This window comes from Saccopteryx leptura, chromosome 5 (assembly GCF_036850995.1).
Source record: "Saccopteryx leptura isolate mSacLep1 chromosome 5, mSacLep1_pri_phased_curated, whole genome shotgun sequence".
In the NCBI taxonomy this organism is placed as follows: Eukaryota; Metazoa; Chordata; class Mammalia; order Chiroptera; family Emballonuridae; genus Saccopteryx; species Saccopteryx leptura.
In genome coordinates this window covers 124,219,228-124,237,262 of record NC_089507.1, presented here as the reverse complement: position 1 = coordinate 124,237,262, position 18,035 = coordinate 124,219,228, and positions in this window count along the sequence as shown.

Genomic DNA, 18,035 nt, shown 5'->3' with positions numbered 1-18,035 from the left:
TTCTTTAAGGTCTGGGTTCTTGTGCACATGCACCCCAACAAACTTTAATTATACAATGCTGAGCGCAATGTTCGTGTTTCAATGTGTTTGTGTAAGTGAAGTTCTGGGGTCTAGAAGAAATTTACCCTAAGTAGAGGAGTTTCCAAGATGAACTTTAGACTTTTATAATATTTCGAACCTTGAGACTTACTGTAGGCAAGCATGGTTTTGTCACAACTATCGTGAGTCTGAACGTTGATGTCAAAGGAATTAAGTAGTAGACACTAGGAAAATTTCAAGAAATGTTTATTTCTGACAAAGAACCAAGTAGAAAATTAACTTTATTTGTGGTGGTTGTCTGTGTTCTTTACATAGACCTTGAAATAACTTGCTTGTCTAGGCCAGTGATTTTCAACTGTTTTTATCCCATGGCACACATAAAGTAATTACTAAAATTCTGTGGCACACCAAATAATGTATTATGTATTTTTTGCCAATCTGACAAAAAAAACTCAATATAATTTTGATTCATTCACACTGGACAACAATTGTGCTATTGTCATTTTTTTTAATAATCTAAGGCAGGGGTCCCCAAACTATGGCCTGCGGGCCGCATGTGGCCCCCTGAGGCCATTTATCTGACCCCCGCCGCACTTCCGGAAGGGGCACCTCTTTCATTGGTGGTCAGCGAGAGGAGCATAGTTCCCATTGAAATACTGGTCAGTTTGTTGATTTAAATTTACTTGTTCTTTATTTTAAATATTGTATTTGTTCCTGTTTTGTTTTTGTTTTTTACTTTAAAATAAGATATGTGCAGTGTGCATAGGGATTTTTTCATAGTTTTTTTATAGTCCAACCTTCCAATGGTCTGAGGGACAGTGAACTGGCCCCCTGTGTAAAAAGTTTGGAGACCCCTGATCTAGATACTCTTTATGTTTTATTTATTAAAACACCTACATCTTAGTTAAGCAAAACAGTAATATGTCAAGTAAAAATAATTTTGTACACAACAACTCAGAATACTTCAACCCTCCAAACAGATTCTATAAACCAGTTATTTCTTCCTAATTTTGTCTTTTTTTCAACTTCCCAATCTAACAGATGATTTTTATGCTAAAACAGTCCCAACTGTGATTACTTAAAATCAGTTGATATCCATCCTCACTTTGCTGTCTGACTCTGTCCTTCCAAGTTTCCAGAAGGACACCCCACTGCTTGCCCTTCCTTAAGGTCTTGCCCTTTGAGGTAGATATCTTCCATTGGCTCCGCAGAACCACTCCATCTTTTCTCATTCTCTTTTTACCTTGGGAGGTTGATCTATCCATCAGAATCCTTGCCTTTTGATTTCCAAGTGGATTTGACCAATGGGGCTACCCATCAAGAGATCAGAGAGAAAGAAGAGACTTAAGTTAGGTTCTTGGTGACTGTCTTCATTGTCAGGTGACATTGGTTGACTTTTTTATTATTATTATTATTTATTTATTTATTTTTTAGGAAAAACCTATGGGTCTTTTCTCTTCAGATCATTTGATTTTCCTGAGAATGCTCAAGTATATCTCTTCCTAATCATTGAAGCCTGCCTACAATATATGTCAAGGAAGAGGGCTTGAAGGTCCCAACTAAATAAACTTTGACTTAATTCTCCTTTTTTTAACAAGGTACTCTTATCTTCAACTGTGCCTGCAGCCCACCAGTAGAGGGATCTTGTTTTACCCTCTGCAGAGAAAAGCCCCCATCGTGTGCTGGCCTGGGGGAGGGGACAGCTGAATAGCTACCAGGTGTAAAAAGGGGTAAATGAAGATTTAACTGCTTTTCAAATATTTCCCACTAATCCTTCTATTTTTTTCTCTTTTTCCTTCTTTCTTTTTTTTTAAATTAATTTTAATAGGGTGACATTGATCAATCAAGGTACATAGGTTCAGAGAAAACATCTCCAAGTTATTTTGACATTTGATTATGTTGTATGCCCATCACCCAATAATCCTTCTATTTTTAACAACCCACTTTGTCCTCTATTTCAAAGGGAAAGTGTTACAGTTTCTTGAGACTTCTGGTGAAATCTTAGATGTACCTTGTGATGCTTTTTTACTGTACAACCCAGTTCTCTAGAGTCTCCAGACTATCTCCTCTTCCTTTCTCTTTGTAAGTTTATGCCTTTAAACAATTATTTTATTTTTGTTTCAGTGGGATTTTGGAAGACAGTGAGATAAATCCCTATTTCAAGCCACCATTTTTTTTTTTTTCTGAAGCTAGAAACGGGGAGAGACAGTCAGACAGACTCCCGCATGCGCCCGACCGGGATCCACCCGGCACGCCCACCAGGGGGCGACGTTCTGCCCACCAGGGGGCGATGCTCTGCCCCTCCGGGGCATCGCTCTGCCACGACCAGAGCCACTCTAGCGCCTGGGACAGAGGCCAAGGAGCCATCCCCAGCGCCCGGGCCATCTTTGCTCCAATGGAGCCTTGGCTGCGGGAGGGGAAGAGAGAGACAGAGAGGAAGGAGGGGGGGGTGGAGAAGCAAATGGGCGCTTCTCCTATGTGCCCTGGCCGGGAGTCGAACCCAGGTCCCCTGTACGCCAGGCCGACGCTCTACTGCTGAGCCAACCGGCCAGGGCCTCAAGCCACCATTTTTAACTAATGGCCTCTCACTCTTTTTTTGGCATACTCAAAATATAGCTTCAGTCTCCCTTATATCACAAAAATCCCCTTGCTAAGTGACTGGTCACTTGTTCTGTCATATCCAAAATGCTGGCCTCATTCTCATTTTACTTGACATTTTAGCAGCATTTTATTATGTTGACTACTCTTTGAAAGAGTCTATTTTATGAATTCCAAGATAGCACACTCTCCTAGTTTTTCTGTCACTTTGGTCCCCTCATTATCAATGTCCTTTGCAAGATAAGCAGCTAAGAGTTGGAATCCCCCAACACTGAGCTCTAGGCCCTCTTTTCATCTCACTCCATACCCTCTCCACAGATACCTTTATTCGTGCTTCTGCCTTTGGTTTCCTCTCATTTTTGCACATTTTCCAAATTTATATCTCCAGCTAGATATCACTTCTGAACCCCAAGTGCCCACCCAACATCTCTCCTTGAAGGACTCAAAGGAACCTCAAACTCAATATGTCTAAAACTAAGCTTTGAAATTTCCTACAATACACAAAACAAAAATTGTTTAACCCTAAATCATACATCTCTTCTAGCATTTCATATTTTAGTGAATAACACCATTATTCTTGCTGCTTGACAAGTCAGATAGTCATCCTTGACACACCCTATTTCTCACCCTGTATATCTAATACATCTCCATTTTCTCCTGCTTTTACCTCCCACATATGCAGTATATTGAGTTCCCATTTGGAAGGTAATTGTCTGCCATGAAGAATTGCATGGTTCTTTAATAGACCTTTTGCAAACAAGAAATACACCTATGTTGTTGCAAGCCACGAGATTTTGAGACTGCTTATAGTCACAGAGTTATTTAGCTCATCCCTTTAGTTAATAATTTCTCATCTTTCTCCCTTTCACTTGTTAGCTCAAGGAGTGGAGAGATTGTATCTATTTTTTTTTGTATTCCAAGAACCTAGTACAGTCTTAGCACATAGGAAGGTGCTCCAAAGTGTGTTGGATGAGTGATTAAATAAAAAAAAACAACATAAAGCTTAACATTGTTAACGTTACAGTTCTTCAAACAGCTTGTTGTAAGTATTAACAAAACAAATGAATAAAGAAGTTGATTTTTTGCTATGATTTACATCATTTTACCAGTGGAAGCCTTAAAAGATATATATCCTCCATTGAGAAATCAGAACTAGTGTTGGAAATTAGCTAGCAGCTGTCATTTACTTGCATTTCCTGGGAACCAGTTTTCATTTACACATGCGATCACCGTCCATCCGAATTTTGAGGTATATGGGGCTTTAAGAGCAGCTAGTTCTTGCAGAAAATTTTTTGTTCACCATTAGAGCAAGGAAGCTGGATCTGTCTTAAATAAGGAGAAGAGGGGCAGTTGCTCTAAAATCACCTACACCAATTCCTCCGTTTGAAAGTTCATGTCAGGATAGCATTCTAAACACAGGGGAGCTTTGCACCTCACTAGCTGCTTACCAGCACTCGCACTGGGGTTTCTTGTCTTCTAGTGCGCTGCCTAGCTCCTCTCTCATTCCAGCCTGATCCAGAAAACTTTCTGTTCGAACTCACTCTCAGCTGTGATGGCCTAAGTTCTTTCAATATGACAATTTCTTGGTCGACCTCTGTTTTCTCAGGGGTCCTCTGCCAGTTTCCAGGCACTTATAAACATTTTTTATATACACAGACCCACTGTAATCTTGCTGGCTTCTTAATCCAAACAACCTATATAAATCCATCCTTCAGAGACTGCTGTGAATTTTTTATTGTGTGCTCAAACCAAGAGGCTATTTTTAAACACAATTTACAAATTGGAAAATAAGGTGGCCCAAATTCTAGCATTTACCACAAGTGCCTGAAAGTCTATCCCATTAAAGAGTTTTAATTAAAAAGAACAACCCACAGGTGCCTCATTGTTCAAGAGCACAGGATTGTTCGTTCTGCATCCTCGGGAGGAAGCAGAGGAGTGTGCTCCGTGTTACTGTCCTGACAGAATTAACCCACGCAGAGAGCTGGCCAGGCTATTGGAGAGGATGATAATTTTGTTTGAAGTGCTACCAGCTCCTTGCTTTCATTTCGTTAAGATTCTCAGAATGGCAAAGATAAGAGTAATCATGGCCTCCATTCTTTTATTTCCTCTCAACACCATTTTAATATGAATTTCAAAGAATGCCAGCAGCAATGCCACAGTGGGGAGAAGCAGATGTGTAAATAGGGACAGGCTAACTCTTCGTGACTAGACAGGTGATCTTCAGGAAGGGAGGCACAAAGATGGACACAACTTCCTAGGTCCCGTGCCTGGTAGAGTACATGAAATTTGGTAGCATTTCAATCAATGTCTGTCAAATGAAATTCATGTAAGATTTTACAGTGCTTTCAACTAATAAATTATGCTCTCAGAAGGAGAAAGTTCAATGCTTTATTAACTTATGGCGGACTTCAGGGCTCAGTTTATTTTATTCCTCAGACCCCTACAGTTTTCTTTGTCACCGCTACTGAATGTATTGTCCAATAAAGTTGGTATGTGTACCTTATTTATTAGAGAAAAAAGGACTGGACTGAAGAGGAGGCCAGAGATAGAAAGGAGTGGAAATCAAATGGTCAGTTAAAGAATGCATTTGCTAGAAGCAAAGCTCTGTCATTCACCATAATGACCTTTAGCTGTAATCAAAATCACTTTTTTAATGTGTCCATGCCTGTGTGACTCTCAGTAGAGGTCCTCAAGCCTGGGTCTGCACTAGAACCATTTGGAGAGGTGGGGAGGTGACAGATGTTGGCAAAAAGGTGCTGAATCAGAAGCTCTCTAGGGCTGGGACACAGGAATCTGTATTTCATAAGAATTGGCTTTGTGAGTTTCCAAAGCACAGCTAGTTAGGAAACCACACTGCCTCTAACATGCGAGGAGACCAGGCCTTCCTTTTTAGGAAAGGGGTAGAGAGTTTTTTCTCAAGAATTTCACAGCAATTGATGAAAGGATAAAGAAAATGTCATACACAGACACACACACACACACACACACAATGAAATATTATTCAGCTATTTATAAAAAGGAAATTTTGCCTGTTGCAACAACGTGGTTGGATCTTAAGGACCATTATACTACATGATGTAAGTCAGATAATGACAAATGCCATATGATCTCACTTATATGTGGAATCTTAAAAAAAAAGTCATGGTGATTTAATGGTACTATGGTTAATAATACTGAATTGTACATTTTAACGTTGCTAAGAGTAAATTTAAACATTTTCATCACAAGAAAAAACTATTGTAACTTGTGGGGTAATGGGTGTTAACTGGACTTATTGTGATCATTTTGCAATATAAAAATATATTCAGAACCCTATTTGGAAAGATAATGGCATAGCCTTCCACTACCCCCATGGCTGGGGCGCTGTGCTCTGGCGCCCTGTGGCAGTCAGACTGTGGCTCTGTAGATATGTGGGCTTCTTCCACACACAAGCAGCTGTTTTTCATTTTTATATTTAAATCTGAACTTTATTACTTTTAGCCATAGCATGTTACAAAGCTTTCATTAAAAAAAAACCCCATACATTGTGTTCTTCAGAAAAGGTTACATGATTTCAGCAGAATTTCTAAATATCCAAAACTGATAGCATTTTTGAGATGGGTTTATTAGCCTCATAAAACGATCACTGTGCTTAGACTGAAGTGTCAAAAATGACTTTACTGTGATTTTTTTTTTTGACAGCCACTATAAAAACCATTGCTTAGGGTCACAAACGTTTAAGAGTTTTGCTTCTGCATTAGGATATCATATAGACTTTTAAAGGCATAGGCGCCCACTGTCACATGCTCATTTGCCTGTTGGCATTTGCAGACACGTGCTGAATGTCGCTTGTCTAAGTTTAGGTAGGCAGGGGTGAGCAGCGGTACGCTGCTGCACCAGCGGCTCCGCCTCTCCCACGCGCCGACGTCCACGGCCTCAGCCTTCAGCCAGAGAACAGCTAAGAACTGGACCTCACATCCCAGGGCAGTTTTTTATCTTGACAGTAAACTAACTGAACTCAATGGTCAAATCTTTAAAAATTATACCTCTGGTTTCCTAGGTGATAATTTAATATCATTGCTCCTTATTTCCAGCCTACTGGAAAACTGTTCTGTTTCACTCTGGTGTTCTTTTTAGTTTGATTTCCATTGTATAATCCCCACCAAAGCTGGGCAGATTCCCTTGCCACTATAAAATGTGGATCATTATATGACATTAATATTACACATAACAATATGTAATACTGGTCTAGGTGCAGGACCAATCATGTTTAAAATAGATTAAACAGAGAATTTTGGAGTTCAGAATTGTTTCTAAGCACTTCCTATGGTCCTTTATTAACAATTTAAGCAAACAGTTTTGTAAAACTATGCAGATACATTACTACGTTGGGAATAAAATAAAGGAATTGTTGTGGCACTAATCATGAAGACTGAAACTATATTATTTGCTTTCAAATTACTATGGGCAAAATAAAGGACAAGAAGCACTAATTTAAAAAAAAGTTCTTGTATTTTTTTTCCGGGAAAGGGTTTATATTCCTGTTTTATGCAAGGCACCTGACTCTTCAGAGTTTTTTGTAGAGGCTATAAACTGAATGATTGAGTTGCCCCAAATTTATGTGTTGAAATCTAATCCCCACTTTGACAGTACTTGGAGGTGGGGCCTTTGGGAGATGATTATGTCATGAGACTGAAGCCCTCATGAAAGAGATCAGTGCCCTTATGAAAGTGACCCCAGAGAGCGCCCCACCCCTTTTGCTATGTGAGAACACAGAGAGCAGATGGTTGACTATGAACCAGGAAGTGGATCCTCACCAGACTTTGAATATGATGGTGCCTTGATCTTGGACTCAAGCCTCCAGAACTGTGAGAAATAAAAGTCTGTTTTGTAAGACACCCAGTCTAAGGAATTTTTGTTATAGCAGCTTACACAGACTGGCAGTGAAATGTAGCTTATGTAATAACACAGGTGTGAAAACTGAATGGATAGACTTTTGTGAAATTTCAAATCAATTTTGATTAAATGACAAAATAAACACACAGAGGGTGGTAGTATGGTAATAATTTTATGGGTTCTGAACTGTGAGGATGGCCAAGTGAACTCCAAAATGTCCATGCTTAAATTCTTGGAAACTGTGGCTATGTCACATTACATGGCAAAAAGAACTTTGTAGAAGTTTTTGTAAGGTTACAGTCCTTAAAATAGAGAAACTCTCCTGGATTACCTAAGTGGGCCCAGTTTAATCACACAAATCTTTATTTTATTTATTTTTTTATTCAGTGAGAGGTGGAGAGGCAAACTCCTGCATGTGCCCCAACTGGCATTTACCTGGAAGCCCACTAGGGGCGATGCTCTGCTTATCTCGGGCATTGCTCTGTTGCTCAGCAACCAAGCTCTTTTTAGTGCCTGAGGTTAAGCCATGGAGCCATCCTTAGTGCCATGGCCAACTTACTCCAATTGAGCCATGGCTGCAGAAGGGGAAGAGAGAGAGAGAGAGAAAAGAGAAGATGGGGGTGGAGAAGCAGGTGGGTACTTCTCCTGTGTGCTCTGACTGGGAATTGAACCTGGGACATCTATACGCTGGACCAACGCTCTACAACTGCACCAGCCAGCCAAGGCCTCACACAAATCTTTAAAAGCACAGAATTCCCTCCAGCTAGAGCCTGAAAGATGTAGCAGAAAGTGAAGTCAGAGAGTCTCAAAGAATGAGAGAAAGACTCAGCGTGCCTTCGCTGGCTTGGAGATAGATACTGACTGTGATGAGCATGCAGGTTGCCCGAAGCACCTTAGAGAGGAGCCTGACTGACAGTGGACAAGGAAACATAGACTCCAGTTTTCCAGACACATTGAAATGAAGTCTTCCAAAATAGGAATAGCCCTGGAAGTGGATCCCCCTCCCCCCCAAGTCTGGCCAATATGTTAATTTTGACCTTGGAGGATTCAGAGCAGAAAACCCATTGAGCTACCAGGATTTCTGACCTAGAGAACCATGAGAAGCAAGCTATGCTGGTTAAAGCTGCTAAGTTTGCAGTATTGTGGTAATCAGTCATGGCAGCAATAGAAAACAATAGAAGTAGGTAACCTGATACCCATCTTAAGAGTTTGACTCTAAACTGACCAATGTTGTCAGGATCAAATCTCTGCACTAGTTGTGAATAAGACTAACCTCATTTAAACTGCAGGTTCGAGTCTGGGCATTCAGATGTGTGTAGGTGAATTCTGAGCAACCCACCATGCTCACTGCTTCCCAAATTGTTGGGTGGCATTTTATACCTAATTTCTTTTCACCTACTTTCTTTTTCCTTATAGCTAGGTGTGTTTTTTGTGGTTTTTTGACAGGGAGAGGGCTTGGGAGAAGGTAAAGGAAGGGTAAGGGGGGATCAATGGGGATGGAAGGAGATGACTTGGGATGGTGAGTACACAATACAGTGTATAGGTGATGTGTTGTGAAATTGTGGACCTGAAACTTGTATAATTTTGTTAAGCAGTGTCACCCCAATTAATTCAATAAAAGGAAATAAATATTAATAAAGATAAACATCTATTTCAGTGAACTTTGAATGTATAGATTATAAATAGGGTTATTGTTCATTTTAAGTTAAATTTTAAAATAAAGAACAGCAGGTCAAAAATTGCGAATAAGGGAGAGAGAGAGATAGAGAGAGATGACAAGGTGTTCATACAGTCACATGTGGGCATCTGAGATGACTCATGTTGACCAAACACATTCCGTCCTGGACCCACTCTATAGCTATCCCTCTGTCTCTGCCACCAGAGACCTCTCTAGACCTGCATTTTCTTTATATTATAGTCTAAAATGTATAGAAAGTTTGTGATTATTCATATTGTATCCAAACAGTTTGAATAGACATAGAAGTTAGTAGATAAGAAGTTCAGGTCATAAAGGTATATTGACAAGTTTTTAGGGGAAAATCCTTCTCTAAGTTATGCCTGCTGTGTGCATGGACATTACAGCCACTCCAAGGCACCTCTGGATGCTCAGGGATTCCATTGGGGGTAAACGCACTCACTCTGTGGTTCAGTCTGGATGCATTTTATAAGCACCTGAGGAGTTTGTGGCCCTATCATTGCACAGACAGACCCATGCTCAAGTTTCTGAATTAACTGCTTGGGGCAGGGCCTGGGAAGAAGTATTTCTTAAAGCTCACTCAGTGACTATAAAGTGAAATCAGGATTAAAAACCACTGGCTTAGCCACAACCTAAGGCATTAAATGACCCAGGAGTGACTTGGACGAGTTTTCCATTCCTCCTCAATATAAGTGCTGTAAAGCTTCATCTTCGTTTGTTTGGTTTTTAGTCACTTCAGTTTTGAATTTTCTGAAAGTTTTCTGGAAGTTATTGGAAGAAGGCAGTGCATAAGTCATATATAAATAAAATAATGGCAAAACCCAGTTTTTCTAGAGGAATTTCTTCAGTGTTTTGTGTGTTTGTAGGTGCTGAGACAGAGACAGAGAAAGAAAGATGTCATTAATGTATTTTGAGCTCTCCAGAGCTGACTGTCTCTACATGAATTTCAATTTCAACCTTCTCTCACCCCATATCTGCAGATAAAACATTACTCATTCCTTTCTTACATTTCTCTTTTTGCAAGTTCCTGTCCTCTTACAAAATATCTCACTTGAACCTCTACACTTGTACAAACTGTTTACTGATTGACCTCAACCCACTATTTTATGAAGCTTGGGTGCTCTGTTTTTGCACTACAATAACTTGTGCTCACTTGACTATTTTTTTTGCTTATGCACACATTATATACACACAATTATATTATGGGCTTCTTGGGAAGAGGCACACAGCCTCCCAGCTTTATTCCTTTAACAGATCTGCATTGAGCTCTGAGTTGCTAGGGATATCATAAGGAACAAAAACAAAGTCCTTCTCACAGCTCAGATTTGGTATTGGAAGTAAAAATAGGTGATAGTGATGAATACTGTGAAGGAAAACTAAACAGGGAGAGCAGTGAAAACTGGTGGGTGGAAGAGAGGCCGGATAAGCTGATCAGTGCAGGCCTCTGACAAGGAACATCGAAGGCTCGTCTCCTGCCTTTGGCTGTTCCATTTCTTGAAAAAATGGGCAGTGTTTGTTTGTGCTCCAGTCTTGAGCCATTGAACTCAGATGCTAACAAAGATAAGGTGGCCTCTCGATTGCAAATCCAATGTCTGTATTCAACACAGGGTGAGGCAAATGTAGGTTTACAGTTGTTCGTATGCAAAATGATACAACAATTAATAAATAATAATGCAAGAATAAACTCTTTTATGGACTCATAACTGTAAACCTATGTTTTTCCCGCCCTGTATTTATCCTTCCAGACTCTTGGCAACCCTTAGTAACGTTTGACCATGGCCTTGATTTTGAAATTCTCTTCATCTATTTATAGCCGAGTTTCAGCAATTGTTAGCTTTGCAACCCTGAGCAAGCTAATTAATATCTCTGTTTTTCAGTTTCCCCATCTGTGAAATGGGGAGAGCCACTATAACTGCATATGTTGTGAGAGTCATCAGAGATAAGTACATATTCAATAAATATTGGCTATTCTTATATCCCAGTACAAATTCCTTATCTTACACCTTTCTCCCCAACTTGTTCCTCCTACATTTGTAACATCACTGTCTAATCCAGAGACTACCGAATCACCCTTGATATTGAAATAATCCTGTAGATTTTACCTTTGAGATCATCCCCTGCATGCATTCCTACTGCCCCTGCCTTTTCCCTCTAAGTGTGCCAGGCACACTCACATACATGCATACATACCACACACACACTCTACCATCCACTGAAATAATTACTCTTTGAAAATTTTCCTTAGACCCTTTCAATAATCCCTTAGTAATCTCACTGCCTCTCTCTCATTAACCACAAAAATAAAAATTGTTTTTTTAATAACTGCTCACTGTTCCAGCATATAGCATTTTCATTTATGATCTCTTTGGATAGTCACTTGTGAAGTATTGATAGGTGCTATCATTACTGCCACTGTATTGGCTCAAAAACTGGGACTCAGAGGAATTAAGTCATACATAAAAATCACACTCAAATAAGTGGTAGAGCTGGGGCGAGAACCCAGATCGGCCTGATGTGCAAACCCAAGCTCCTAAATACTGTGCTTCTACCACCTCCACCTCCTGAAATGGCTTATCTTGATAAATTCATCACAAATCATTGTTACCTGTGTGCTTCAAACATTTGATGACCTTCCATTGTGTACAGAGTAAGACAGTGCCCTTCAGCCTGGTGTGAAAGACCTTTCACGGTCTGATCCCAGTTGATTCTCTCAAAGTTTAGTTGATTAATGTCTTTATTTTCTTGCATGTTTAATTTTTATATATTTGAAGTTTTGTTGTACTTTATTTTGTATCACGCTATTTCCTTTTTTTTTTTTACAGAGACAGAGAGAGAGTCAGAGGGATAGACAGGGACAGACAGACAGGAACGGAGAGATGAGAAGCATCAATCATCACTTTTTCGTTGCGCGTTGTGACTTCTTAGTTGTTCATTGATTGCTTTCTCATATGTGCCTTGACTGCAGGCCTTCAGCAGACTGAATAACCTCCCGCTGGAGCCAGCGACCCTGGGTCCAAGCTGGTGAGCCTTTTTGCTCAAGCCAGATGAGCCCGAGCTCAAGCCGGCGACCTCGGGGTCTCGAACCTGGATCCTTCCACATCCCAGTCCAATGCTCTATCCACTGCAATGCTATTTCCGTTTTGCTCTAGACATTTCTCCCTTTCTTCTGTTTCCCAGCACATGCGCGCGCGCGCGCGCGCACACACACACACACACACACACACACACACACACACACACACACAAGTATTGTCAGCTTGGTGCAAATTCTTCCTCCATTTTCTCCATGTTTGTACTAACCTATGTAGATGTAAATACACATTTATAAGATATTTATTTGTCTGTAGCCATGGAAATACTGTATGCCTTTATTAGGGTCATCCAAAGAAAAACACTCAATAGGATGTATGGACACACATAGGAAAGATTATTTTAAAGAATTGGCTTACACGTTTGTGAAGTCTGGCAAGTTTGCAATTTGAGGGCATGGCAGCAGGCTGGAGACCCAGGGAAGAGCTGATGCTGCAGTCATGGATTGAAGGCATTCTGGAACCGGAATTCCTTCTTCCTTTGGAGATTTCAGTCTTTTCTGCTTAAGGCCTTCAACCGATTGAATGAGGCCCACCCACAATATGGAGGACCATCTGCTTTACTCAAAGTCTACTGATTTAATTTTAATCACATTTGAAAAATATCGTCACAGCAACATCCAGGCTAGTGTTAGACCAAATTTCTGAGCACCATAGCTTAGCCAATGACACATGAAGTTAATCATCACAGTACATTTCTTTATACCTGGCTTTTTCTCACAAACAAGGTAGCATTGATATCCTTCTATGTCAGCAGCTACCGATCTTGCCCATTTTTCTCAGTACCTGTCTATAACATTTCATATTTTGCATCCTTCACATATTTTAACAGTATGATGTACCATAATTTATTTAGCCATTTGTCAATTCATAGATATCAAGGTATTTTCTGAGATTTCTTTGGGAAGGCAGTTCCTACAAATAAAGGTACACATTGCAATTCTTTTACTAGATATTACTGGATAACTTTTTTAAATTGTAGTTTTCACATTTCCACCAGAAGCATGTGAGAGAAAGTTTTCCTTTGTCCTGGCCAGCACTGGGGTTTAGTGTTCATTGTAATTCATGTCAATCTCTTGAATAAAATATGACATCTTATTGTACCCTTAACTTTCATTTTCTGGATTATCAGTGAAGTTGAGAATCCATCCTTTCATTTATTTACTAACCATTTAGACTCTCTTTTATGAATTATTATCTGAGAATTTAATTATATTCATTCTTTGCTCATTTTGGTATTGATTTGTAGGATTTCCCTGATCAATTTATATATTATAGAATTTAATGCTCTATGTCTCTTGTCATATTCAAATAATTTTTATAGTCATTAGTTTTTTAATATCATGCAATCATTTATCATGATATTAAATTTTTTTCTTAAATTTATTTCTATAATCAAAATTGATTTTTGCTCTATAGCTTTGGAGATTCTTATGTTGCTTAAGAACTCTAAATTTCATTTTTTTAAAATCTTACACATCTATATTTTTAATTCATCTAGAATTTATTTTTGTTTTTGGTGTTTGATGAGATTCAAATTTGTTTTATCAAAATGGTAAGTTAATGATGCCAGAAAAAAAATTGATCAAACTTTATTAAAATTTAATTGAGAGGAGAAAAGACTTAAGTACGTATTCTTTCTTCTCTAAATTAAAATACTGTGATTGTCCCAGGTCAATTTCCCATGGATACTTGGGTCTTTTTTTAAATTCTCTATTGGTCAATCTGTTGCTCTTGTGTTGGTTTAATCAAAAAAACTAAAAAACACAATTTATAATTGTTAGGCAAATCAACTACCTCCTCAGTCTCAAAAACAATATGCTCTATTCCACTCTTCCATAATTTTTTAATACTCTAGGAGACTTATTCTTCCCTGCAAACATCACATTACTTTTCCCAGTTTAAAAATAAAATAAGTCTACCATACCAAACCAAACACACAGCCCTTTGGGGTTCTACTTATAATTGCATTATATTATATCTTTCAGGGAAAAACACTGCTGTCTTCATGAACTAAATTTTCCCATCTCAGTAAAAGTTGCTTATTTGCTGACCCAATATCATAATACTTGTTTTATGTTGATCAAGTCTCAAAGAATACTCCTCCATTGGGTCTGAATGATTCTATTCTATTGATTAAAAAAAAAAAAAAAACACTACAATAAAAGTAAATGAACATTTAGTAGAGTAAAATTTTATATTTTAACAAGTTTTTCTCTTTGCTAGGTAAGGACCTAATACGGGGGTCGGGAACCTATGGCTCACGAGCCAGATGTGGCTCTTTTGATGGCTGCTTGAAAGACAAATCTTTAATAAAAAAAAAAAGTTAAAAATATAAAACATTCTCGTGTATTACAATCCATTCATTTCCTACTGCTCATGTTCATGATTGTGGGTGGCTGGAGCCAATCACAGCTGTCCTCCGGACAACACCAAATTTTTATTGGATAATGCATAACATACGTGGGTCATTGTATGGCTCTCACGAAATTACATTTTAAAATATGTGGTTTTCATGGCTCTCTCAGCCAAAAAGGTTCCCGACCCCTGACCTAATATATCTAGTTATGCCCTAACTTTATTATTCCAAAAGGCTAGAAATCCCCTCCCTGGTAGGAGCCCAGGTGGTCAAGTGGTCAGTTTAATCTTGCTTATTTCCTAGGGGGCTCCTGCTGCGTCCTTGCCCCATATGTGTCTTCTTCTAGTGAGAGAAGAAACCCACCTACGGCATCCTACCCAGGGTTAGAAGGGAGTGTGCTACGAGCGGTTCTCTGATGCCTCCCTCCCGCACGTCCCCATTCACCTGAGCCTCCTGGCCCAACCACTCTATTTTCAGACCTTTGCATTCTATGGACCATAAGCTCTCATGCCACAGCAGGGCTAACATGCACAAGCCTGGTACCGTGGAACTCTTGTCCTTGGTGTAATAACAGTATGCATGGGCATGTGTTTCCTTATTTCCTTCTGGTTCAGGCCTGTTTGCTTCTGTGGTTTTTCCCTCTTATCAAGCCCCCAAATAACTCCAGACTACACGGTTTTCTTTGTCACTGAGAAAGCAGCCCAGATGGACAGCTGCTCAGTGAAGCCAGTGTTGACATGAAGGATTTAAACACAGAGCAGCAACTAGGCTGAGCAAAGCCTGCCCAGAGATTGCCTTGACCCAAGGGCACCGTGCCACTCAACCCGCAGCCCAAATGTGCCTGGGGCTCTGGGAAGAGCAGGCAAGTCTATTTGCCTAAATTCCTGTCCTTATCTGTGTATCTCTTCATATGGGGATTTGAAAAAATTGTCCATCTGTCACCAAACCATGACTCTCTTGGCTTTCTGCCTGTGTCAAGTCTGCCTGTGTCAAGCTGCAGTGGTTTGTTCCTTGTTTCTTCTGAAGGTTGACATTTCCCAACATCTGCAGCCTAGACATTGAGCAAATAAATAGCTGTCAGCTCACTCAGGAAGAAGATTCTTCATTTCTCTTGTGACCTACATCTAGGACACAGGGCAGAGCCTGAGCTGTCAGGCCTCTTCATTAGCAAAGTCACTGAGCTCTCAGGCAGGATGTTTTCAGAAAGCCCTTTACTGGCTGGGCTAGCTCATAAAAAGTTATCACTTGATATCACAGATTGGAGCTATACTTTCTGGGCATATTTTTGAATAATATTTGAAAAAACTGTCTTCCCTTTGGAAAAACTAGAATGCCTTCTATAAAAATAGACCTGTTCTAATGTCAATTTTATGCCTGAATAAAAGTGAATGAATATTAAACATTGCTGCAGGCTATCTTGTCATTAGAATTAAAGATTCTCTGCTATAATAAATAATTCTGTAAAAACACAAGTCAAAGCAACACTGAGCACTAATATTTTGTAAATATATCTGATATCAGGGTACATATATTTGCAGCTAATGTGTGAACATTAAACATAGTTTTTAGAATAAGTAACATGTATTTTGAAATAGCAGTATAGCCACCCACCTGGTAAAAGGTGGCCCGGTGGCTAAATGGAGAATAGATGATTCTTCCTCGTGGGAAGGTGGTACATTTGGCAGAGGAAAAATGAGTCACAGTGAGCACTACCAAACTGCTGTTCACTTAAATAACACGTTAGGCCTCTGCCGAAAGAATGTGACATGTCTTGCAGAGCAGTGGACTCAAATCAGCAGACTGGGTTTCAAGGTGTTGGTGACTTTGCTACATGCTAGCTGAGTGACCTCAGCTATTCTATTTATCTATGTTTTCTAAGTATCAGTTTCATCGACTACAAAAGAGAAGTATCAGACCAGGTGGGAGTTCTGAACCACATTATTTTACACACTGGTGTGTCTCAATTGATTCTGGGGTAAATAATTTATTGCTACTAGAAATAAAGTCCTGACGTTTGCAAACAATTTCTCGTTGTGGCATAGGTAAGTTTAGCCTTATGATGTCATTCTCAACAATTCACCTTCTGCAGTGGTTTCTTGGGAAGGAGGGAAGAGTGTGGGCTGTGGCCACCATGTAGTTGAGACAAGTCCCACTGTCACCAAGAACATTCCAATGAGCCATTTTATATTTCTCGTGCCTATAAAATGTTTCCATGGCTACTACTCCCAAAATAATTTTTGGATATTTGCCTTCCTTCCTTAAAAACACTTTCTATCAATATTTTGTCAATATCTAGGCACAGCCTGAAGGAGTCAGTATCTCTTCAGTGTGGCCTACTATTGCAAAGTGCTGGGCTAGACTGTCCCCTAGATCCCTCCCAGTCATGAGCTTTGTGCAGTGACGAGTGAGCATGTGCTGTGACCGGAAGGGGGGTTGCTGAGGGAACAGAGGCTAGCTACATTCAGCTGTGGGAGTTTATCTGAAGGCAGAGCATCTCTAGGATGTTTTTGCTGTTCTTCTGATTCTGTTTTTGCTACTGGCTGCTTGATCTTAGAGAATGACTTCCCAGGGATTGAGTGCTTCATTTCAAATTTCATGTTTTTATAATCTACATTTCCTTTGCTCTGAGGCTTCTTAATAAAGGTATATGGCATGAGCCATATGTCTTCTCCTCTGGCCCATCTGCTCAACCAAACACACGTACCTCAAGAAACACCCCTGAATGCACATGGCAACACCAAGGAGCAGCATGACAGCCAGGGTAGTAAGGATTCGACCCAGCTCTGGCCAGGACTATTTACTGCTTAACCTGTACCAAGCAGAGGTTAAGTTTTCCATATAATATTTCGTTAATTTGTATACCTCTGTGAGGTAGGTAATGTTAATATCCACATTTTATAGGTGAGCATGCTCAGGCACAGAGAAATTAAGTAATTGGTCCAACAAATAGCAATTGGCCAAGGCTCACACTCAGGCAGTAGGTCTCCAAAATCAAGGGTCATGACTCCTCGGCACCAAGTCATCAGTACTCCGAGTTAACTGAGCTTCTGCAGCTGCTTTCACAATTTCTGATTGCCTGGTGTTGGGCAGATAAAATGTATTATGCTCACTTTGTTAAAGAGGCCGTTGCCCAGGTGGTATTAATGTGTGTTGGGGTGGGCTAAAGGCAGGCAGAATCCTTGTAGCCTGGGGCTTGGTTTTGGGATTAAGCCTTTCCTACCCTTTTTGGTGTAAGGTGGTACAATCCTATCATGCCTCAGAGAAGTGACTTTGTATTAGAGACTTCCCTCTTATGTATATTGGATTAAGGGTTTGGATTTCTACACTATAAAATGGGAACGGAGCGGGAGTTTGGTTCTTGGTTCCTGAGATTATCATT